Here is a 23,899-nt window from a genome sequence, read left to right as displayed (position 1 = left end):
GGAAAATGACTCCTTTTGGCAGATGGGAAGCAGATCCACAAGTTCCTGAGGAAGGCTTGGTTTTATCTAACTGCCAGAAATCCTCCTGTAGTAGAGGTTGAGCTTATGTCTACATACATAGACTGCCTTTAGAAGTCTGGGGACCTGGAGTTTCCTCTGGACCTGACAGTTAATACTAAACATACAGAATAAACAGTGGACTGCTAAAGCTTCTAAGAAAATTAATGTAATTAATTTAAAAAAAAAAAAACCAGAGATAATTCAGACAACAGAACAGGGTGGACAAGGTAAGAGAGCAGACGTGTCAGTTGGTCTGTGTGAGCCACCAGGTGCTCTGGGCCTGTCCTGCGTGTCAGTTGGTCTGTGTGAGCCACCAGGTGCTCTGGGCCTGTTCTGTACAGAGGCAATGAGAGAAGGGTTACCGGGAGAGTGGACCTTCAGCCCAGCACTCAGATGCAGAGGCCGGAAGACCTTTGTGAGTTCCAGGCCAGGCGGGGATGCATGGTGAGACACTGTCTAAAAAAAGAGAAGAAAGCATGGAAGGAAGGGAGGGAGGGAGTGAAGGAGGGAGGGAGGAGAACAAGAGAGAAAGAAAAGGAAGAGACTGACAAAATTAATTGGATATACATGGAAAGTGAAAGCAAGAGGAAATAAAAAGTTGTCCCAAGAATATCTTTCTAAGCAAAGCAGAAAGGGCCAGTCTTAGAAATGCATGCAATGGGGCTGGTGAGATGGCTCAGTGGGTAAGGGCACCCGACTGTTCTTCCGAAGGTCCAGAGTTCAAATCCCAGCAACCACATGGTGGCTCACAACCATCCATAACAAGATCTGGCGCCCTCTTCTGGAGTGTCTGAAGACAGCTACAGTGTACTTGCATATAATAAATAAATAAATCTTTAAAAAAAAAGAAAAGAAAAAAAGTATGCAGTGAAACTGATCTTTCTTTTTTGTTCCCCGCTCCCGGTCGCTCCCTCCTACAACCCTTCCCTCCTCCAGCCCTCCCCTTCTCCTCAGAGCGGGTGGGGGCCCCCTTGGCACCCCCCAACCCTGGTACTTCAAGTTTCTTTGAGGCTAGGTGCTTCTTCTCCCACTGAGGCCAGACAAGGCAGCCCAGCTAGAAAAACATAAGGAGCTGATGTTCTGAGTGTGTTGGTATCTCTTATTGATGGAAGCAAGGAATCATGGGAAGACCTAAACCTAACAATAACTATTTAGCTAATGTTAACCAACTTGGGCTTGGCCATAGATGCCTAATGTCTGACTGTTCCTCAGTTTTTAGCCCTTGAACTTGCTTTGTACACCAACCTGGAATTCAGAGATCTGCCTACCACACCTCCCGAGGACTGGGATTAAAGGAACGCACTACCGTGCCCAGAGTTTGACTCATGTATTAGAGAAAATTCATATAGTCTGTGCTTTTGATAGATATTTTAAAAAATACTTTAATTATGTACACGTGTATGCAACTATGTGTAAATATTGGCACATAAGTACAGGTACCCTTGGAGGGTGGAAGAAGACACTGAATTCCACAAGTTGCAGAGAGTTGTGAGCCACCCAACTGGGTGCTAGGAAACAAACTTAGAAAGTGCACAATCTTAACCTCTCAGCCATTTTTCTCCAACCCCACCCCTCCCACCTCTATCCAGTAATGGGGGTTGGGTTCAACCCTGTATCTCCTAGGTGAACACTGTACCACTGGACTGTGACCCTAGTTTTTTTAGGGAATCTTTTCTTCTAGTACAGTAGTTTTAAGCTTTCTGGCTCAAACAGGAACCCAACAGGAGGATATACTTAAGTTAGAGTAAGTCTAGCAGTGTTCAGCGAATAGGCTGTTTACAAAAGGGTGGCTAAGATGGAGGTAATCCAGAAAACACTGGCTCAAACCAGGGGCCTCTCTCTCCAGAGAGAGGAGCCTTGAGTGTGGAGAGGCCAGGGAAGGGCAGAGCTCAGAGCAGCAGTGGTGCTTGCTTTCCCAGACGGGCGATCACCAAATCACTGACTGTGCACTGTGTTCCTTAAGTAATATGAATTGTCTTCCATCGAGACTTCCAATAATTACCTTATAGCCTTTGTACTGGCTGCCTTTGCGTGTCAACTTGACACGAGCCAGAGTCCTCAGACAGGAAGGAGCCCCCCTTGAGGAAATGCCTCCATAAGATACAGCTGTAAGGCATTTTCTTAACTAGTGATTGATGGGGGAGGGCCCAGCCCATTGTGAGTGGTGCCAGCCCTGGGCTGGTGGCCCTGGGCTCTATAAGACAGCAGGCTGAGTGAGGCACGGGAAGCAAGCCAGGAAGCAGCACCCTCCGAGGCCTGTGCATCAGCTCTGGCCTCCAGGTTCCTGCCCTGCATGAGTTCCTGTCCTGACTTGTGGAACTGTAAGCCAAATAAACCCTTCCCTTCCCACCTTGCTTTTTGGTCTTGGTGTGACATTGCAGCAATAGAAACCCTAACTAAGAGAGCTTTGTTTGTAAAAAGAAATATTTAAAGAAATGGCCTCTCTGGTGGGCCCACCCATGTATGTATGAATATAAGGAGATTGGTGGAAGCTGGTAGAAACAGGAAGATTTTTTTTTTAATTTATTTTTTTATTAGGTATTTTCCTCGTTTACATTTTCAATGCTATCCCAAAAGTCCCCCATACCCACCCCCCCAATCCCCTACCCACCCACTCCCCCTTTTTGGCCCTGGGGTTCCCCTGTACTGGGGCATATAAAGTTTGCAAGTCCAATGGGCCTCTCTTTGCAGTGATGGCCGACTAGGCCATCTTTTGATACATATGCAGCTAGAGACAAGAGCTCCGGGGTACTGGTTAGTTCATATTGTTGTTCCACCTATAGGGTTGCAGTTCCCTTTAGCTCCTTGGGTAATTTCTCTAGCTCCTCCATTGGGGGCCGTGTGATCCATCCAATAGCTGACTGTGATCATCCACTTCTGTGTTTGCTAGGCCCCGGCACAGTCTCACAAGAGACAGCTATATCAGGGTCCTTTCAGCAAAATCTTGCTAGTGTATGCAATGGTGTCAGCGTTTGGAAGCTGATTATGGGATGGATCCCTGCATATGGCAATCACTAGATGGTCCATCCTTTCGTCACAGCTCCAAATTTGTGTCACTCCAGTCAGAATGGCTAAGATCAAAAATTCAGGTGACAGCAGATGCTGGCGAGGATGTGGAGAAAGAGGAACACTCCTCCATTGTTGGTGGGATTGCAAGCTTGTACAACCACTCTGGAAATCAGTCTGGCAGTTCCTCAGAAAATTGGACATAGTACTACCGGAGGATCCCACAATCCCTCTCCTGGGCATATATCCAGAAGATGTCCCAACCGGTAAGAAGGACACATGCTCCACTATGTTCATAGCAGCCTTATTTATAATAGCCAGAAGCTGGAAAGAACCCAGATGCCCCTCAACAGAGGAATGGATACAGAAAATGTGGTACATTTACACAATGGAGTACTACTCAGCTATTAAAAAATGAATTTATGAAATTCCTAGGCAAATGGATGGACCTGGAGGGCATCATCCTGAGTGAGGTAACCCAATCACAAAGGAACTCGCACAATATGTACTCACTGATAAGTGGATATTAGCCCAGAAACTTAGGATACCCAAGATATAAGATACAATTTGCTAAACGCATGAAATTCAAGAACGAAGACCAAAGTGTGGACACTGTGCACCTTCTTAGAAAGGGAAACAAAACACCCATGGAAGGAAGATGTTTTTATTCTCAATCTTTGAGCTCGGGTTAGAAAAGGTAAGAACTCCTACAAGGAAATGCCCCTTTTATTCACATGTTGCTCAAGGCTTTAATGCCAAGCTCTGGTTCAGAAGACTAATTTTGATCAATCTGCTGTTTCAGGAAACAAACACGCTATATGAAAACCAACAAATTGAACTCGCCACCTGGGTCCACTTTCAAGCGTACTGAAAATGGTTCAGTATAATCAGCTCATAAAATGTGTAAAATAGTGTTCAGGTTGGAGAAAATGACTCTTGGTTTTATGTAATATTTATGACTTCTACTGGTTGACTGCACTCAGAATATCGCTCAAATCTTCTGATTCCTATTTCACTTAGTTATCCTTTAACATGTTAATTTGAGAAAATACCTTTGTCGTTGAATACTCAGGAGAAAGTTATGTTTTAATTTAAAGTAGATGTTCGCCCAATTAATGACACCATCACTTTTGAGAGAAAGGAAACGGGACAGAAAATCCTCAAAGGGACTTGGGCAAGATGGCTGAGTTGGTAAAGTGCCCATTCAGTAAATGGAGGGTCTGAGGTCTGGTCCCCAGCACCCACAGAAAAAGCCTGGCACGGCAGCATGCATCTGCAATCCCAGTGCTGGGTGAGTGAAGACAGGAGGCTCCCAGAAGCTTCCGGGATGGCCAGCCTAGCTCACACTGATACGCTTCAGGCCCAGTTAAGAGATTCTTGTCTCGACGGGCAGTGGTGGCACATGCCTTTAATCCCAGCACTTGAGAGGCAGAAGCAGGCAGATTTCTGAGTTCGAGGCCAGCCTGGGCTAAACAGAGAAACCCTGCCTTGAAAAACCAAAAAAAAAAAAAAAAGGAGAGAAACTCTTGTCTCAAGAAGTGGAAGTGGAAAAAGGCAGTGAGGGAAGACACCTGACTTCAATCTCTTTCCTTATTTAACATACCCACATTCACATGTGCAGACACAGCCAACCCCATACAAAATACACAAAAGTTACAGGAAAAAGGTGAAGCACATTTTGGAAGTTCTTCAGAAGACTGAACATAGAGCCACCATAAAATCCATGTGCTTCATGATAACATGTCCATTAAAAGATCCTGACAGAGAGTAAAAACTTATTTAAGCCCCTAGACCTGTGTCCAAAATAGCTCCATTGTTCCAGGATGTTTGCGGGTTTTGCCAGGTGTTTGCAGTTTTTGCCTTTCTATAGCCCAATGCCAGGTGTTTGCGGTTTTTGTGTCTTTATAAACCCCTTACCCCTTGAGCTCGTGGTCGACTCCTCTACCCCATGTGGGATACGAGTCATCCCCAGTGCACTGGTCTTTCCCAAATAAACCTCTTGCAGTTTTCATCAAGGCCGTTTCTCATGAGTGATTTGGGGTTGTCACCTCTCCTGAGTCAGAACGTGGGGGAGTCCTCATGTTGTGGGTCTTTCATTTGGTGCATTGGCTGGGAAATGCAACCACCCCTCACACCCAAGAATCAACTTGGAGGTATGAGGATCCCCTCTGGAATGTGTGCATGCCGGCTGGTGTCTCTGTTATTAGTGTCTGTTTCCTGTTTTCTGAAACAAATGTGTGCTTGTTGTGTTGGTTTGTTTATCTGTGTCTCATCGGGATAGCGCAACCACTCTTGTCTCTGAAGACCCCCTTGGAGGTGAGATTTCTTGTCTGAAACTGTTTCTGTGTGCTGGCAAAGTTTGGAAGTTTCTGTTTGCAGTCTCTACGTCTCACGGGAGACGGGACAAGACCCAGAGTGTGATTGACAGACAGGCTAGGATCACCGACTGCCACTATGGGGGACGCCTTGGAGCGAGGGGAAGGACTCCAGGAGTCTGACTGGGATGGGGGTGAGGACCAGCCTGACCTTCTGCATCCTTGGATTGGTTTTGTATATTTGTCAGTCTTTCTGTGTGTATCTCTTGTGTCTGTTGTGTTTTTCATGACTTGGACGATGGGACAGACTGTGATAAACCCCCTAAGTTTGACATTAGATCACTGGACTGAAGTTAGGTCGAAGGCCCACAACCTTTCAATGGAAATCAAGAAGGGACCTTGGCAGACATTTTGTGCTCCCAAGTGGCCAACATTTGACGTGGGCTGGCCACCAGAGGAGACTTTTGACTTGACTGTAATCTTTGAAGTTAAAGCCCTTGTCTTTCAGGATGAACCTGGGTCCTACCTGGACCAATAACCCTGCATAACTCTGTGGTAAGACCTTGTCCAGAATCCACCCCCATGGGTCAAACCATGGATCCCACAGCGGAAGCCAGGCTCCCAAGCCCTGGCTCTCCACGGACCAAAAGTGAAACTGAAGGTTCCTCCTGAAACGGAGCCTTCGCCTCGGCCCTCAGCTCCCCCCAAGATCTATCCCGAGATTGAGGGGCCTCCTAAATGGCCAGCACCTCCTCCTCCTCCCTATCCCTTGCCCCCTCCAGTCCCTGTGCCTCCGAGACATCTAGAGGCCACCCCTGGAGCAGTTGGAGGACCGGCAGCTGGGACTGAAGCCAGCGCATAGCGTCCCTTCATAGATGAAGTTCCTGACACCATGTCTGCCTTTCCTTTGTGTGCAGTGGAGCCACCTGCGGACCCTCACTCTCTCCAGACTCTTCAGTACTGGCCATTCTCATCAGCTGATCTCCATAACTGGAAATCTAACCATCCTACTTTTTCAGAAAATCCGGCTGGACTAACCAGCCTGGTAGAATCATTAATGTTCTCTCATCAGCCCACTTGAGATGATTGCCAACAGCTTTTGCAGGTTCTTTTCACCACAGAAGAGAAAGAAAGAATTCTCGTAGAGGCCCGGAAGAATGTCCCAGGGATTAATGGGGCCCAAACCAATTTGCCCAACGAGATAAATGCAGGGTTCCCTCTCGACAGACCCAACTGGGACTACAACACGGCTCAAGGTAGGGAGAGGTTGACAGTTTACCGCCAGGCTCTGGTGGCAGGTCTCAAGGGAGCGGCAAGATGCCCCACTAATTTGTCAAAGGTAAGAGAAGTAATGCAGGGGCCAACCGAGCCCCCCGTCTGTTTTCCTAGAGAGGTTAATGGAGGCTTACAGATGCTACACTCCCTTTGACCCGACCTCTGAGGGTCAACAAGCCACAGTAGCTATGGCTTTTATAGGCCAGTCAGCATCAGACATTAAAAGAAAGTTACAGAGATCAGAAGGGTTACATGCCATGGCTTTACAGAATTTAGTTAGAGAGGCAGAGAAAATGTTTAACTGGAGAGAGACTGAGGAAGAAAAGAAAGAGAGGGAAAAGTGCGAGGAAGAAGAAAGGGAAAACAGGAGAGATTGAAGGCAGGAGAGAATGAAGGCAGGAGAGAAACTTAAGCAGGATTCTGGCCACAGTAGTAGGAGAGCATGAGGGAAGAGGTAGATCTGAAAATAGATGGACAGGGTACCTGGGCAACAGGGAATCTAGACCTGGTAGAAGAAGACCCATTCAGAAAACTTTGGAAAAAGACCAATGTGCATACTGCAAAGAGAAAGGACACTGGGCACGAGAATGCCCTAAGAAGAAGGGGAAGGCCCCTAAAGTCCTGGCTCTAGAGGATGATGATTAGGGGAGATGGGGCTCGGACCCCCCTCTCTGAGCCTAGGGTAACCCTGATTGTGGAGGGGACCCCTATGGACTTTCTAGTAGACACCGGGGCAAAACGCTCTGTGTTGAAACAACCATTGGGAAAATTCAAAAACAACAACAACCAAAAAAAAAAAAAAAAAAAAAAAAAAACATAGTAATTGGAGCCACGGGCCAGAAAAAATACCCTTGGACCACTGCACGTACTGTACACTTAGGCAAAGGACAAGTGAGTCACTCTTTCTTGGTCATCCCTGAGTGTCCCACACCGCTTCTGGGGAGAGACCTTTTGACTAAACTGAAGGCCCAGATCAGATTCACTCAAAAAGGGCCGAGAGTAAGTTGGGAATCTCCTGCCTCCATGATCCTGGCCCTACAACTTGAGGAAGAGTATTGCCTGCATGAATGTACGAAGCAAGTGGAGGGGCCAGACCTAAGAGACTGGCTGAATGCCTTCCCTAGGGCATGGGCAGAGACCTGGGGCATGGGGATGGCTGTCAGAGTAACCCCCATGGTTGTTGGACTGAAAACGGTTGCTACCCCTATAGGGGTGCGGCAATATCCAATGAGCCACAAAGCTAGGGATGGAATTAGGCCACATATTCAGAGACTATTACAACAAGGTATTTTAGTGCCTTGTCAGTTGCCCTGGAATACCCCTCTGTTGCCGGTAAAGAAACCCAGTATGAGTGACTATCAACCTGTCCAAGATCTGAGAGAGGTCAACAAGAGGGTTCAAGACATTCACCCAACTGGGGACATCAAAGAGGCCGAGACCCTGTGGCTAGAGGTAATCAGATGGCTGACCAAGAAGCCAAAAAAGTGGCACAAGGACCTATGGTCCTCACCGTGAAAACCTAGCATAATCAGTTTGAAGACCCCCATCGTTCTTTAGAAGTTAGCTTCAACTACGCCCCAGAACACTATCAACAAATGAATAAATTAGGCTTCGAGTTTGAAAATCCCATGTCCTGAGAGAAGCTAAAGAGTGACAACCCGCATCAGCCCCCAAAACAGAACCCCCGGGGGCATGGTGGCCGAAGGCCTCTTTAATAACCACCCTCATTTCCATTTCCACTTTGATGGGACCTTTTTGCTGCTAACGTTTGGCCCACTGATTCTTAATAGGTTAGTGACCTTTGTAAGAGAAAGGATTAGTGCAATCCAGCTGTTGGTGCTGAGACAACAGTACCAGTCTCTGCAGAACCTTGAAGAAGAGATTGAAGTAAAGTTCTAAGATTAGAACTAATAACTAGAAGAAGTGGGGAATAAAAGATCCTGACAGAGAGTAAAAAATTATTTAAGCCCCTAGACCTGTGTCTAAAATAGCCCCATTGTTCCAGGATGCCAGGTGTTTGAGGTTTTTGCCTTTTTCTAGCCCAATGCCAGGTGTTTGCGGTTTTTGTGTCTTTATAAACCCCTTACCCCTTGAGCTCGTTGTTGATTCCTCTACCCCTATGTGAGATACGAGTCATCCCCAGTGCACTGGTCTTTCCCAAATAAACCTCTTGCAGTTTTCATCAAGACCGTTTCTCATGAGTGATTTGGGGTGTCACCTCTCCTGAGTCAGAACCTGGGGGAGTCCTCACGTTGTGGGTCTTTCACCATCAACAAACGTCACACACACAATGGTGGTCCCATGAGCTTATAGGACCTAGTGATCCCCTAGCTCTTTTACTTTGTGTGAGTAGTGTCTGTGATGTCTATACAACAGCAATATCACCTAGCCCATTACTTGGGGCATATCTCTGTTGTTAAATGATGTACGATTGTATACACAAAGGAAATAAAATCCGTGCTGTGATTATGTTGAGTCACCTAGGAGACAAGCTCCTAGGCCCACTTGTGAGGGGTTGTCTGAATTAGGTTAAAGTCTGGCCATGCTTATCAGAAATTATCTAGAATGGGTCCATTGAAGTGGGAAGATCTGCCCACTGTGGGTGACATCATTCCATAGGCTGGGATCCTGCACTGGATATATGGAGAAAGGGAGCCGAGTGCTAACACTCCTGTCTTTCACTGCCTGTCTCAGTTAGGGTTTTACTGCTGTGAACAGACACCAGGACCAAGACAACTCTTATAAGGACAACATTTAGTTGGAGCTGGCTTATAGGTTCAGAGGTTCAGTCCATTATCAAGACAGGAACATGGCAGCGTCTAAGCAGATATGGTGCAGGAGGAGTTGAGAATCTTCATCTGAAGGATGCTAGCAGAATACTGACTTCCAAGCAGCTAGGCTGAGGGTCTTAAAGCCCATACCCTCAGTGACACACCTACTCCAACAGGGCCACACCTACTTCAACAGGGCCAGACCTTCTAATAGGGCCACTCCCTGGGCCGAGCATATACAAACCACCACGCTGCCTATGAACCTGATGCCACCAGCTGCCTAAAGTCCTTGATTATCCCACCAGGATGAACTCTACTGTTGAGCTCTGAGCCAAATGAACCTTCCTTCCTTAAGTTGCGTTGTCATCCCAATGGGAAAAGTAGATACTCCTCTTTGTGAGGAGGCCAAGGGGACAGTGGGTTAGAGATCTTCCTGCCAGGCAGGACCACTACCCTCTACGTTGGGTCCAATGATACCATCAAAGCTGTTAGGGTCAAGATCCAGAAGAAGGGAAGTAACTTGTCCAAACAGGGCCTCTCTTTCTGGCTTCCTGCTTGGCAATATGGGTCCTTCCAATAACTGCACCTCCACTGTGATGTGGTTTTTATCCTGACAGAACTGATGCATGTAACAGGCCTTTGAGCCTCCCAAACTGTGGGTTCAATAAACCTTGCTCTGTAAAGTGTCTTGGGTATTTCATTAAAGTAACGAAAAGTTAGCTGATACAGGGAATGTGAGTGCTGCCTTTCTTTTTGGCTGTGGGAGGTAGATATTATTACTCCGTAGGCATTCTGAATGATGTAGTATATTGTGGTGGTTTGAATAAAAGTGGCCCCTTAGGTTCATAAGGAGTGGCACTATTGGGAGGCATGTCCTTGTTGAGGGTAGATCTGACATTGTTGGAGGAAATATGTCACTTTTTCCATCCTGCTGCCTGCTGATCAAGATGTAGTATTCTCAGCTCCTTCTCCAGCACCATGTCTGCCTGCACGCCGCCATGCTTCCCACCATGATGATAATGGACTTAACCTCTGAACTGTAAGCCAGTGTCAATTAAATGTTTTCCTTATTAAGAGTTACCTTGACCATGGTGTCTCTTCACAGCAATAGAACCCCTAAGACAGGTGCTTATAAGTTGTCCCTTTCTACACTGTCATTGGCTGCAGTGTCACTGACAACATATAAGGGGTCTCCAGACCTTCAGTGACAAAGCAATGGAAGGGGATGGGTCTGAACTGTTTCTGGAACTTCCCTTCACTTTTTCCTTTGGCCTGTACAGTTCCTCCCTAGCAAATATTAATCTTCCATCAAAATCCACTACATGTGCTTTGTTCTTCCCAGTGAGAAATTTCTCTAACATTGCTGGTTGGCAACTTCTTTCTTGGATCCCAAAGCACTCAGAAGGGAATTCTAGTATATCTTTATACTTTATTGTCTTTATCTGTCTTCAGTTCTGCCCTTCTTCATCTTCTCTCAGCTATAACCTTAGGAAAAGACTAGAATCATATTTAAAATGTGTCACAAGGCTTCACCATAGTAGATGCCGGAGTCTAGCAACAGCAAAGAAACACGGAATCCGTCTCTCAGAGGGCACTAAATGTCCTGCGATGTCCCTTTTAAACTTATTTCAGCCTTGCCCAGTTTTTCTCCCAGTTAGCTGGTCCTTGTGCTGTCTGTCATCTCTTTCTGAATACACCCACCACTGCCGGTGACAGTGTTAATTAGACCAGCAAGTACTGCTTGCTGTGCTGGAAGTTCAAAGAATTCTAAGTCTCCATCTCTGCCTTCCCGAGGCATGCAGTCTGGCTGGAGACTTAAAGAGCAACACATGGAACAATTAGGCAGCGATATGGAGACATAATTAAGTGCTAATTGTTTGGGACAGGCTGCATACTTTCAAAGGGGGATAATGAAGTCAGCTATTTAATGAATACATGATTTATAATGGATGCTGTGCACACTATCCTTGAATTGAGCACAGGAGTAAAATAACTTTGGGTTCAGAGAACAAGGCATTGTTCCCTACCCCAGTATAGTAATCAGATTTGTGGGGAAACTGACCCATTTATCTGCTTGAAAGTAAAAGGGGTTGCCCCTCAGTGGCAGTGTGCAAAAAATAGAAAAGGCTGACCTCGAATGAGATTTCTAGAGTCTCTTCTTGAAAACACAGACTTCATTGGAAACATGTATGTGTGTATTTATTTAACCTCAAGGAAAATGGTTGAAGAACATTTAGCAAAGGGGACTGGCCATTCATGATAACAAAAATCCTTAGTGTCCTAAGAAAGTTTTGACAGAACAATGAAGGACACTGAACGCTTCTCCCCACCCACTTTTCTCAAGAGCTCAGGTTGGTTCTCCTGAGGTAATGCAGGAATACCAGATCTTAGCTCTTTGGAACTGTTTGGCAGCTAATCCTGGTCTACGGAAGCCTTATTGGCTGATGTACCTAGACGTTTGCTCTAAGTAACCAAACTGTAGCTGAATGAATCATCTTCGCCCTTCCTTCCTTTCCAAACCTCCCATCCAGAAAGGTTCTACATGGACAGACTACCCCTGCAAGGCAGTAAAAGAACGGGAGTTAGTAGACTGCATTAGTTACCACGATGTTGCTGTGGCCAAACTGTCTGCCAAAACCCAAGGAAAGAAACATTTATTTTAGCTCACTGTTTCAGAGAGATTTCAATCCATTAGGACAGGCAATCCAGGAGGCTCAGTCTGTCAGTGCAGTACCTTCAGGGGTAACTGTTTCTGAAGTAATACAAAAGCTAAGGAAAGCAGGCAGGAGGTGGGGGGACAGCTCCCCAGCCTCCCAAGTAAAAAGCTGGGACCAAACATTAAAAACATGAGTCAAACTCAAAGCAAGGCATAGATTAATTACATTTGTTAGACTTCAGGTAAAAATGAGAGGTCCAAAACCCTTAGGAATAAAATTTTTCAATTCCCCAGGAAGCAATCTGGGCTCCTCAGAGGAAGCCACTGTTGATCAGTGACAGTCCTAACTTAGGGAGGCTCAGTCTGGAGCCGAGTCAGCTTCTGGACACCTGGCTGGAGGAGATAACTAGGCCAGAACGGAGCTGGTTTCCAAAATCCTTCAAGGTCTCACCACTTACAATGAAATCAACTTAGCAACCAGTCAAAATTGTACTAATGTCGCTGCTTTGATCCTACCAATCATATTAGAGGTTACCTAACCCTTCTGGAAAATTTCCCTAACCTTGCGTAAAAGGGGGCCTACAAGCCCCTTAGGTTGTCGCCATTTTGATGAATGGTCAACCACTGCGTGCTGGTAATTTCTGCAGAATGAACACTCTTTGCCTTTCCAAAGAGTCTTCCTTCAGGAATTCTTGGACCTCGACAGCAATTATAGAAAAATTAGGAGTCACTTTATGGTCATAAAGGGGCTCTACTAAATGGCACTAAAGACCTCTGTAAAGACTCTCCCTGCACAAAGATTAATTTCTTCAGTTCATGTTATAGTGAGCAAAACAGTTGAGACTTGCGGAGAAAGGACGCGAGAGGAAACTAGGATCGCTAGGGAGCGTGCCCTTTGGCCTTGGAGATTTCAGATGTGCATTATTTAATTGAGAGGGTCTCAGCAGGGCTGACCCAGGTTCAACACTTGAGATTAATGCACTAGAACATTCTAAAAAGGTCAGGAGTGATATAAAATGAATAAAGCTTTTTATTTTTAAAGGGGGGGGAGAAATATTAAAAATCTAAAAAAAAAAAAAAAAAAAAAAAGGTGAGAAGTGAAAAGCCCAAGACTGTTCCAACTAGGCAGGCTCTAAAGAGATGAAGTGAACGACCAACCTATGGATACCGCTGATGTTGATGTCCTTGTCTGTGCCTCAAGGAGACACTTTGCCTTTGTTTGCACTGATTCAGCTATGGAAGAATCAAGCCTGGTTTGATTTTTGTTCTTCCCTTAAATTAACCATTTTTGTTTTTTTTTTCTTCTTCTTTACTTCTGATAAAACAATAACTCTAATATTTTCCATACATGTTAACCCCCTAGAAAGGATTTAGTATTCGGAGGCAAATTCAACTCAAGGATTAGCAAGCAGGAGTCCACACTTCACCTGTCAGCTGCAGAACGTCTGCACAGTCTTGCTAAGCCAATGGACACAGATGTTCGTGGGATGTTTGAGCTGAGAGAGACTGCAGAGTTCACCATCCTCAGGTGATCCCTGCATGACATGAAAGAAGTGTAATCACAGCACTGGCCCCGGCTTGATCCTGGATGGTCGGCTCGACGGCAGTGAGGAGTCTCAGATATACAGCTCAGACTGTGCCATGCCAGTGTACGGTGTACAGATAGGCGTCCATGCCAGTGTACGGATAGGCATCCATGCCAGTGTATGGATAGGAGTCCGTAGATAGGAAGTGTGGTTTCAGAAAGGGCCAATGGACCACCAGTGCTTTCCTACACGAGACCAGACATAAAGGTTCTTTTTTTGAGGAATGTCCTTCACATGACATTGCTGGTAGCTGGGTTTGCAATGAGCTGAATAAACAAACTGTGATCCAGAAGCTTCTGCGTTCCCTTGGTAACGAACGTCCTAGGACTTCACTTCCTAGTCCAGAGATCGAGCCATCGATGCTGCCAATCTTTTCATAGATTTATTGCTCTTTGTCTAAAAGGATAGATGCTTTGATCTTTTCCTTATCTATTTATTTATATATGATATATATTTTTTGAGGCAAAGTCTCAGGTAATTCTGGTGGGCTGTGAACTTGCTGAGGAAAGCCTAGAGCTTCTGCCCCTCCTGCCTCTACCTTGAGTGCTAGGATTACAGGCATGTACCAGGTTTATGTGGTGCCAGGGATTAAACGTAGAGCCTTGTGCATGCTAAGCCCTTTACCAACCGAGCCACATCCCCAGCTCCACTCTGGTTATTTCCCCTTCAGACCACACTATCAGGAGCTGATATGAAACCGCCATACAAATCTGCCCCAGAGACTGGAGTGTCTGGGATTTGCATACTGCAGGGGCCCTGGAAGTCATTATTCCCTGTGGATACTGAAGGAAGCTGGCCCCTTCTTTCAGGAGTCCTCTGCTTCACAGCCCTACCAAAAGTGACCCCAGCTCACATACTGTGATGGGGATGGGGAAAATCTGGAACAAAACACGGAGATGCAAGGAAGAAACCTTAGAATGACCCACTCTGTCTTAACTGGTGTTGTATTGCTGGGAAGAGACACCATGACCAGAAAACAACTCTTACTTAAAACAAAACAAAAAAGCATTTAATTGGAGGCTGGCTTACAGTTTCCAGGGGTTACTCCATTATCGTCATGGTGGGGACCGTGGTGGCTCACCGGCAGGCACAGCGCTGGAGAAGGAGCTGAGAGCTTTATATCTCAATCTTCAGACAACAGACTGTGGTCGGGGTGTGTGTGTGTGTATGTGTGTGTGTGTGTGTGCAGCTGGTGAGTGTTTTTGAAATCTCAAAGTCTATCCCCAATGACATACCTCTTAATCCTTCCAAATACTTCATCAGCTGGGGGCATGTATTCAAATAGATGAGCCTATGGGGGGGCCATTCTCATTCAAAGCACCACATGCCATTGTTAACTGGAATCAGGCTGACTATGCTCAAGTAGCAGCAGTGTGCAGAATATGATTAAACCCAAGTGGTGGATAAAGAGAAATTGGGAGCTCGACCCCACTTCTCTGTATAAATGGACTGATTCTTTGAATTCTTCTCATCTCTCCCTCCGTTGATTTTTTTTTCTTTTCTTTTTTTAAATAGAGTCTCACTAGGTAGCCTTGGCTGGCAAGGAAATCCCTATACAAGACCAGACTGTCCTCTAACTCAGAGAGATCCATCTACCTCTGTCTTCCAAGTGCTGAAATAAAGGCATTAACCACCATACCTGGCCATTATGTTTCAAAAGCAAGCAAACAAGCAAACAAACAAACACCCAAAGTTGTATTAGCTGTCTCATCAAAAAATAGTCTTTTGGTTTGGGGTTTTGTTTTGTTTTGTTTTGTTTTTTGAGACAGGACCTCTCTACATTGCCCTTGGCTGTCCTGAAACTCACAGAAACCCGCCTGTCTCTGCCTCTGAGAGCTAGGATTAAAGGTGAGTGCCACCACACCCAGCCAAGAAATATTCCCAAAGGATGGCATGGTATGAAAGAACTATACTGTAATCAGAAAACTACAGCTCCCTTCTGTGGCCAGGAACCTGCTTTCCCCAGCTACAGTCGGTCTCCACTGGTTGCAGCCTCTTGGAATACAGTCAAGCAAGGAAAGGAAATTCCGAGGCTTCTGGGCATCCCTTCCTTGGAGACGGAGCTGCTCTCTGATGGCAAGAACAGAGTTATCCAGTTAGTACCTACTAGGATTGAGCCGCCTGGGTTTTCCAGCTGAGCAACCACTAGGTTTCCTCATAAGCAGGGTTCCCAGTTTCTGGATCAGCGTGGGGCCAACATCTGAGCAATCCTTGCAGGTTCCCACAGAAAGAGTTCTCTAGGTCCAGCCGAAGAGAGTGCCTGCTATCCCAAAGCAAAGGGATGAGCCCATTTCCTGGTTGTGCGGACTGCCTGACATTTTCAAGGATCCTCTGCCAATCAAGACAGTTCCAAAGCAGAAAAAAAAAAAAAAAATTGAAGTGAAGATTTCCAACCACAGGGTGAAGAGCAGAATGGGCATGTCCTGAAGCATTCATGGCAATCACATCACGCTGTGTTGCAAAGATCTGAAACCACAGCTTTCAGCATCTCCAAGAGCAATGAGCTGCTTGCTGTCATTTTCATACAACGAAGAATACCACATAAATCGCTACCCTGTCTCGAAAAACCAAAAAAAAAAAAAAAAAATCGCTACCATATACCAGTTATTTTGTACTAAGGGCACATTTTTGTCCTAAGGGCACGTGGTGCACGTGTATGCACATGTTGGGGGAGGGCGTTTTTGCATGAACGTGCACACGTGTGTACACTGAGGTCAGAGATCAACTTGGGTGAAGTTTCTCAACAGCTGGCCACCTTGTTAAACTAGAGTCCCTAGACAGCTTAGAACGTGCCAAATAGACCAGGTTGCACGGCCAGAAAGCCACAGGAAGCTCCTCCCTCACCAAGATCTAATAATGGCTGTGTTTGTTTGTATGTGTATAGTTGATTTACTTTCATGGCTGTTGTTTTTAACTGCTAGAAAACAAATTACAGTTATCATGAAATTTCACGCTTAAATACTTCTGCATGCCTCTCCCAAATCCGGGAGCATGATGTATAATCGTGATTACATCATCACATCTAAAAATATTAGTAATAAGTTCCTATAATCTAATCTCCGGTCATAATCAACCTTTTCTCGATTGTTCTAATGCAATATAGTTTTCTCGGGACTAGTATTTGAACGGAAGACCTCATGCACACTCAACAAGCACTCTTTCTCGGGGCTCCAACCCTAGCACCCCAATGTGTCTTTTTATAGCTGCTTTTATTCAGGCAGAATCCAATTATGAGTGCACCCTGTCTTTTAAAGCTCACAGCTGCCCCTCTTTTTGCAGCCCCCAGCTTTGATTTATTTTATTTTTTAATATCCATGCCAGCTTACTCACATGCTGACTTGTTCTGGTTGCTCTTTTATATTGTGATCTCACTTTGCCCTATCCTTTCTAGAGGTTATATCTGAAGAGTATATGACTTGGGCAGGCCATTGTCAGTAATGTTTTCTTTTTTATACATCTATTTATTTGGGAGGAGGGGGTGTCACACACACGTTGGAAGCTAGAGGACAATTTCCAGGAGTCGGTTCTTTCCTGCTGCTGTGTAGGTTCTGGAGCTAGAACTTGGGTTATCACAGTTGGTGACAAATGCCTTTAGCCCGTGCAACTGCCATGGCTCACCATTCTTAATGATTGCTTTATTTAATGTCACCCCACTGACCCAGTGCCTTTCCTCAGAAGTCAATCACTAAAGGCTGAGATGAGACTCCGGGAAGCCCATCCTATTAGGTAGGTAAACATTCCATACCCTTTCAAACTGCTGTATTTCATGATCTCTGAGCAATGGATCTCCTTGTCAATTTTTCTGCAAGGACTACATGGTGACCTCATGGTGGTCTGTCTTAGGGGCTTTCAAACCCTTGGAAACTGAGGATGCCCAAAGCAGGCAGGCATGCATCCTTGCATGCAGTCAGCGGCTAAGCTGATCTCCCCAAGAAGGTAAACAAAGTTGGGAATGATAGGAATCCAGGCACTGCTCTGAACTGAGACCCAGTGTCATTGACTTGTCTTAAAGACAGCCTCCCAACAGGCCAGTTCTTTAGACTGGGGCTTAGCTGTGTCTGGACAGTTGCATTCTTGAGATCATTGCTTTAGAGTCTTGCTTACTTTTATTGATAGCTGGGGCTGATTCTGCACATTCCAAACTTGCATGGAAATACCAGCCAGACTGCATGGGCCACTCTCAATCACCTTTCTCTGCCTCCTTGGAAACCTTGAGATAGGAAAACGGAAGAAAAAATACAACCAAGAGAAGAGACTAATGCAGAAAATGTGACAGTCCCAGTAACTGCTCTATCCAAACTTCTTAAAAGACTTGAAAGTGCTTCATCCACAATGGAAAGACACTTTTGAAAATGTTACGTGGGCGGGGCGTGGTGGCGCACACCTTTAATCCCAGCACTCGGGAGGCAGAGGCAGGTGGATCTCTGTGAGTTTGAGTGCAGCCTAGTCTACAGAGTGAGTTCCAGGACAGCTAGGGCTACACAGAAAATCCGTACCTCAAAACCCAAAACCAAAAAAAAAAAAAAAGCAAAAAAAAAAGAAAAAACCAAATAAAAAAGAGTTGCATGGGACTAGAGAGATGGCTCAGCACTTAAGAGCCCTGACTACTCTTCTGAAGGTCCTGAGTTCAAATCCCAGCAACCACATGATGGCTCACAACCATCTGTAATGAGATCTGATACCCTCTTCTGGGGTGTCTGAAGACAGCTACAGTGTACTTACATATAATAAGTAAATAAATCTTTAAAAAAAAAAAAAGTGCTGGGCAGTGGTAGTGCACGACTTTAATCCCAGCACTCAGGAGGCAGAGGCAGGCAGATTTCTGAGTTCGAGGCCAGCCTGGTCTACAGAGTGAGTTCCAGGGCAGCCAGGGCTATACAGAGAAACCCTGTCTTGAAAACGTGTTGCATGAATAGATGAAGCTATCCTGGAGTTGCTTTGTGCTGGTTGACATAAAATAATCGCGACAAGAACAGTGCGGCCCTTGACTTAAGTCCTACCCATGCCTTACTTACCTCTGCTACAAATCCTGACTACTGAGACAAGGTATGTGTGAGGAGCCTAGAAAGCAGACCAAGGGATGCTTCTCACTATAGAGACTATTCCAGGCTGTACCTTACTCCACGGCTTACAAAAAATGAATAACGATGAGGGTGTGTCCACGTGCCTTACTTATTCCGCGCATGGGGAACTCAGAAGACAACTTGCTTCTCTCCTTCCATCCGTCGATCCAGAGGCTCAAACTCAGGCTTGGCAGCAAGCACCATTGCCTGCTGAGCCTTCTTACCACACATCTCCCCTTTCTTTGGCCCAGGACTTCCGGGACCCTAACACCAATGGGCCCTCTCTTAGACAAAGCCAGATGAGATGGTATGAGGATTTGTGCAATGGAAAAGTTCTTTAGTTGCTCAAGAGCTATTTGTTGAAGATCAATTATTAACTAACCAAGGTTGGAAGCTTTAAGAGGGGAAATAAATAACATCTTTGTTTTTCTATTAGCTTGAGCTAATAGAGAAGGGGAGAGCAGGAGATAGGCAGATGCAGATTAACACACCAGCTTTAATAGTATTAAGCCGGGGGAAGGCATGACTGTAGCCAAGTAATGTGCAGACTCGGACAGGTCACATTCCTGGTCCCAGGCTGTTCACAGGATAGACTGCAATTGTGTGGTAGTAGGTAGATAGCAATGTACATTTCTTGCTGACTAGCAAAAGAATCCAGAGGGAATTATTCCTTATCCAAATTCCTATCTGGTTTTCAAACCATTCTCACCGCTCAGCATGCATTGTCTTTAGGTCATTATATAGCTCTACTGCTAGTGCATGGTGACCCACAAAGACCTACAAGGTATGTCCCAGGTTGCTCTAAGGTCCTCTGTGCCAATAAAACCTCCCCCTCCACATACACCTCTAGGTTAGACTTGAGTCCTGCTAATTGTGCAATTCTTAATTCCAAATTAATTTCAAGCTTGTCTAAATGTTGTAGCATGCAACAAAGAGAAGACTCAAATATAAAAGTAGGACCAATACCCTTTGCTGAAATTGGGTCTCATTATGTTGCCCAGGCTGACTTTGAACTTGCCCAATCTTCCTGCCCCAGACTCCCAAGTGTTGGGATTACAGGAGTGCACAGCCATAGGACCAGTAATTAAAAGAGAGAAAAAGAAGCAGTTTGAGCATTGGTATACGGCTCTACTTTGAAGCCTGTTGAAGAAACTGTGTTTTCTGTTGTCCATAGTAAACGGTATATCAAGCAAGGCATGGAAGCACATCATTTAATTCCAGTACTTGGAAGGCAGATCTCTGAATTTGAGGTTAGCCTGGTCTACAGAGCAAGTTCCAGGATAGCCAGGACTGCACAGAGAAACCTGCCTTGGGAGGAAAAAAATTATGTAGGATTACTGGCATGGATGTTGGGAGAGACCTGGGATGTCAGAACACATACTGGTACAAGCTGTTACTGGAACTGCTAGGGAAGCCAAACAGAGAGCATGGGTGTCCAGCAGCAGCAGATCTGTGTGGATCTGCAAGGTAGTGGCTGACGACCAAAATAGTCAGATTTCAGAGGAGTGTGGAGAAAGTGGCAGAAGAACGGGGCTGAAGTGACATCGGGTGACACTTCCGGATGAGAAGCCAGAGAAAGAAGTACAGCAAATGCAAATAAGGGGCCAGAGGAGAGGAAAAGGGGGGCCTTTTTTTTTTTTTTTTTTTTTTTGGTTTTTCAAGACAGGGTTTCTCTGTGTAGCCCTGGCTGTCCTGGAACTCACTTTGTGGACCAGGCTGGCCTCAAATTCGAAATCCGCCTGCCTCTGCCTCCCCAGCTCAAGGGTGTCCTTTCAGCCAAAGCAATCAGGCAGTTTAGGGAAATGACAACACAGTCAGGCCTCACAAAACCCAAGAGGAACAAGAAAGCCTTTTGGAAGTGAATAAGATGCTGTCCAGCCACCACACCAGGCTCTCGGACACCAGCTTTTGATGAGAGCAAATAGGACCTAGAGATGGCTTGGACTTCTCTCCTGCTGCCGTTTGCCCGTCAACGATGTTTGTTGCACATATATTCTGTAAGCTCTACTTTCCCAACTCAAAATAACTGGAAAGACTTCATTATAGACAGAGAAAGAAAAAAAAAAAAAACAAATCTAGCACTGGAACCCAATAAGCAAAAAAGCAAACGTGGTAAATTCTCTTTGCAGATCCTGTCCGACCCAGCTGAGTGACCAACGATAATTTGTTTTACATTTGTCAAATGTATGTTCATAGAATCACACTCAGAGAGCAGGACTATGGCCAGTAGAGAAAAAAATCTAACCTTCACTGATTTATCTTGTGTGTGTTTGTGCGGGGTGGGGGTGTTGGGGTGTCTGTCTGTGTGTGTGTCTGTATGTTTGTGTCTCTGTGTGTGTGTCTGTGTCTGTGCATGCATGTATCTATGTACAGAGGCTGGAGATAATAAACCTTAGGTGTTGTTCCTTAAGAGAAATTCACCTCGGTTGTTCGAATCAGTCTCCCACTGGCCTGGGCCTTATCCCACTAGGCCGGCTGACCAGTGAGCTCCAGGTCTCACTGTATGTCTTATCTCCCAGCCCTGGAATTACAAACTTGTGTCACCACATCTAGCTCCTCCCATAGTGTAGGGGATCAACCTCAGGTTCTCATGCCTGTCACTTTACTGACTGAGTATAGCTCTTCTGCTACTTTGTGAATTCTTTTTTCTTTCGCCTCCTCTACTCGTCTCTATCCTTTCAACTCCCTAACACCAGAGAAGAGAAAAGAAAGGAGAGGAAGGACAGGAGGGGATGGTGTTAAATTACTTCCTGCTGGTTAGGGGTACCGAGTTCTGTGGGGCAAGTTTGAGCTTTGTCATCAGGATATCTAATTTCTTCTTTGTGCATACCTACTTAACAAACCCTGACCAACAAGCACCAACAGCAACCAATCAACAACCAACAACCCACCCTGACTCTCTCGGAGCCCTAGCACTTATACATCCTCTGAAAGGTCCCCAGAATCCTCAGTGTCACATCATCACAGAAACTATCTGCTGGTGGCAAAATCATGCCTCTGCTACACCCTGAGGCAAAATCTTAGTCAACTGCTCTGGACAATCTGAAGGATTAAAATGAAAACATATTCTTATTTCTGTGTTTTTTTAAAGAAATTTTAAAGAAAATCATCACTACAACTGAGCTCCTGTAAAGAATTTGTAATGTATTTTTAAAATTTAATTTGTCTATTTTATTTTATTAAATGTGTATATTTTATTTTATTTTGTTGTATATTTTTTATTTAATTTTTAGTGGTACTGGGGATTTAAACCCCGAGCCTCGTGCATGCCAGGCAAACATACTACCATTGGCCACAACCCCCAAGGATCTTCTAAGCTCCATTAGAATAGCAACAAGAAGAGATTTTGATGTTCAGTGTTAAAGCTAACCAACCAATAATGGCTAAAGACATGTGCTGACGAAGACCATTTGAGGCTATTGAAGGTTACCAGCAGACTGCTTTGAAGAAAATTCACTTCATCTGGCATGGGTACCCAGCTAGCAACAGTTAGCTATTTTTACATCTCCCTTTCCCTGAATCATACCAGGCTGTGGCCGGTCCTTATCTTTGGGGGATGCGGTATTTTCAGTGCTTCTTTGAAGCCATCTTTGCTTGGGTATCCCCAGCCTCTTTGGATGGAAAACAACACTCTGAGACAGCATCTGTCCCTTGGTGGAGACAGTACTGGGAGATACCCTCTTAACGCTGTGCTGTCTTAATTTCGGAAGAGGAGATGATCGCTGTCTACAATTTAACACAGAAACAGTAGCAAATTGGTCCTTCATCTTGCCACCTGTTAGTAACAATCCCTAGATATATGGTGGCCAGTGTTATAGCAGGTGACAATTTTGTTTTTAGGTCAAGGGTTCACGTAGAACTTCGGAGAGCCCTGTCTTCCTGCATTTTAACCAAGCTGTCCACTAAGCAGTTTGGTATTTTGTGATGGTTTATCATCCTTCTAGTGCGTTCATCATGGGATATTTACATAATCTTCCTTTAACAATTTCTCATTTCCTTGAGTTAGCAACAAAGCTCTTTGCTTTGGAACCAAATTAATGAATCACTTTTTAAAAAATTAATATTTCTTTTTATTTCTGTGCACGAGTGTGTATAGTATATATGTGTACCGCACACATGTCTGGTGCTTGTGGAGGCCAGAAGAGAGCATTGGATTCCCTGGAGATCTAAACCAGTTGTGAGCTGCCATGTGGGCACTGATAATTGAGCCTGAGTCTTCTTTAAGAACAGCCTGTGCTCTTAACCACTGCACCATCTCTCCTTTTAAAGAGGGAACATCATATGGAGCAGCCTAAGTGTCCATCAACAGACAAATACATAAGGAGACTGTGACACACATGCACAGTGAAATGTTATGCAGTAAAGTGACTAGAACTGTCAATTATGTTGTAAAATACCCCAGACTAAGAAAGACAAATATGTTTTCTCTCCTATGCAGATCCTAGAGCTAATTAATATATATGTATATGTGTGTAGGAGAGTGTATGTCATGAGTCAGAAATGGGACCGTAAGAAAGGGAAAGAGGTCTTAAGGGTGGGTGTATCAGAGTACACGTGACAGGAAAGCAGAAGTGGAGGAGAGAGGAAGGGGACTCAGAGAGGCGGGAAATGGGGGAGAGAAAGAGGAAAGAAGATCAATAGAAAGTATGCACAAAAGGCTGCATGAAACTCATTAAGTTGAAGAAGAAAAAAAAAAAAGAACGAGTGTAGCTAATGTGCACTTGGCGGTCGGGGGTTGTCAGCGTGATGGTCTAAAATCATCTGGGAATGGAGGTTCCATGAGGACTTGTCTAGATTAGGTTGGCCTGTGGTGATGCCTGTGGGGAATCTTGGTTGGGCTGAGGGAAACCATCAGGACATTCTCTGGACCACGGCAGAGGGAGCTCCTTCACTGTGTGAGTGGGGAGAGAGCTGGGCACTGACATGCAGACATTACTTCATGGCTCTCTGCTCTTGACTGTGGTTGCAGTGTGACTCCCACTTTGAGTCCCTGCTGCCCTGACTTCCCCGCAATGATGGACTGTACCTGGAATTGTGAGCCAAGCCAACCCTTTCTCCTCTCTGTTGCCTTTGTCAGGGTACTTTATCACAGCAACAGGAAACAAACCAAGCCAAGTGCCACAGCTAATTGCTCCCAGGATGCCCTGACAGGTGGCTCTCCTATCTG

At 45.3% G+C, this 23,899-nt stretch overlaps 1 pseudogene; it reads left to right on the top strand.

The window, feature by feature from the left end:
- Positions 1-6,273: 6,273 nt before the first annotated feature.
- Positions 6,274-7,033, top strand: LOC147002454 (uncharacterized; annotated as a pseudogene).
- Positions 7,034-23,899: the final 16,866 nt, after the last annotated feature.

The sequence above is a fragment of the Mus caroli genome, unplaced genomic scaffold (genome assembly GCF_978045245.1).
Source record: "Mus caroli unplaced genomic scaffold, Mus_caroli_1 scaffold_10, whole genome shotgun sequence".
Classification (NCBI taxonomy): Eukaryota; Metazoa; Chordata; class Mammalia; order Rodentia; family Muridae; genus Mus; species Mus caroli.
The sequence above is the reverse complement of the archived record's forward strand: the minus strand, read 5'-3'. Positions and strand labels throughout refer to the sequence as shown.